Here is a 2,156-nt window from a genome sequence, read left to right as displayed (position 1 = left end):
GCTCCTCCGAGGTGCCTTTATTCATCCCAGGTCACTCAGATGTTAACCTCTACAGATAGTCTTTATTATCCCCAAGGGGCAGTTTGTTTTACAGCAGCAGACAATGTAAAGAAAACACACAAACACAGAAAATGGGTATAAATGAGAACTTAAAAATGGGGAAATCTGTATCTGCATTCTGAGGGGAGTAACTGAAATTCCTTAAAAAAAAGGCTGTGAAGAGTCATCTAGAATGTGCTTAACACAGCTGATAGACTCATAACTGATAGACGTGGGATAGGGGTGAAAGATCAGCGTCAATGACTTTCTGAGGTGCTAAAATGTGCTATTTGAATCTAAAACAGACCCCTATACAGGTAGAAAACTTTTGAAATGTACGTCGGCATGTCAGAGAGTTTAAACAGACAAGACCACAATATAGTTAAATAGGTACTGTATAGCACCTAAACTCTGAAGAATGGCAATACACCCAGACTCCATAATCACATTTATACAGTATATGGCTCTGGGTTTCTGGAACACAAAAAGAAATTAACAGTCAAATTCTTCAAGTTTCAAGTGAAACTTAATTTTGCATTTGCATCGGTTTTTTTTTCCTCACAATTTATCCCGGCATGTTTGAACTTTTTCTATACATTTCTGAGCAGACAGCAAAACAAACGAGTATTTAGCAAATACAAAAAAAAAGATATACGGGACAAATTCTGGACACAATAGGATGCATCTAACCACTCTGTCAAAGATGACTAGCAAAAGATAGTGTAGGCAAACATCTTTCCATTAGAACAATTTATTTAAAAATACAACCGGGTGTGATAGGATTCGAGGGTATGTCAGTTTTCACCTGACCTTCTAAGAGTTTTTTGCCTTCACATACACCCATGAATACATCGCCATGCCTGAAGGTACTATAGGTAAAAACCTGAGAACTGTCGCCTGAAAAGAAATTTGGGAACCAGGGTCACTGTCTCATCGATTCTCGTTTGAAAGCACAGGAGCCACAGGACACTAAAGAAACCCCCGTCTGAGCCGAAGCCTCTCACACCCCGAGTTCCCATTATGACCCAGTGGTGGTGTGCTGTACACACTCCTTGTGAACATGTGCTCTGTTATTAAAGAAAAAGTACTGTCCCAGACTGCATCTCAACTATCCAGCTTTTCTAGTCCTTAAGCCCATGTAAAGGTAATCTGGAGCTGGCTTGATACTGTAACAGCAATCTCCACATCTAAATGATTTATTCACGGATATATGGTGTGAATATAATGTGACTGTCTGCAGGGTGGAGGCTGATATTTATAGAGCACGGTTATTTTTTTATTTTTGCTGGATTTTTTTTCTAGCATTTTATGAAAAAATCTTCAGACCGGGTGGAGCTACAGTATATGCTATAATTTATTGTCAAAGCCAGATTAGAGAGAAATGTTACATACAGGATGGATGGAAGGCGGCTTTTGAAATGTGTATTCTAAGTGAAAAAGTGACTTGAAAGCAATAAAGAAGATTCAGCCCTGGTGTTTGGAGTGAATCAAACTCCAATTTTCTACCCCCATTTGTGCATAATCCAGATTTTAATAAAAACACCCTATTTGCTCAGAGAAGAAAGTCACTGATCAGAACCCGTGCTATGATTTGTGAAAATCTGATTTATAACATTAAGACTAAAGCGAACAGAATTCTGTATGACAGGCTCTGCCTTAAAGCAGAATTATATACGTGACATTCATGAGAAGTGTCCCTTACGGAGGTCATTATCTCATGTCACCATGACACAGTTAAAGTGGTGCTTAATGACCAAAGCCACATGCGGCATCACAGCGCGCCGGCATCACATTACAGCATTGTTTTTATCTTCTGGTCTCTGGTCCCACCTACACACAAGTACACAACGTAAAAGTTAACCCGACTTCGGGGGATGAGAATTTGTTCTCAATTGACTTATCGATTATCAATAAGGTTCATCTGACTGCAACAGCGAGACAGATGAAAATCCAAGCCCTGGGTGGACAGGGGAAGTTCCACACCTTTTTTGTGCATCAAATAATTATCACAGAGACACACGAGGAGACTTTTGATGCGTCCTTCTCCCCCTTCCTCTTGCATGTGGATATATTGGAGATGAGGCCAGATGAAAAGGGGAAGAGTTGTGTTTAGCGAG

The sequence above is a fragment of the Lepisosteus platostomus genome, chromosome 8 (genome assembly GCF_059453375.1).
Source record: "Lepisosteus platostomus isolate fLepPlt1 chromosome 8, fLepPlt1.hap1, whole genome shotgun sequence".
In the NCBI taxonomy this organism is placed as follows: Eukaryota; Metazoa; Chordata; class Actinopteri; order Semionotiformes; family Lepisosteidae; genus Lepisosteus; species Lepisosteus platostomus.
Note: the sequence above shows the minus strand (reverse complement) of the source record.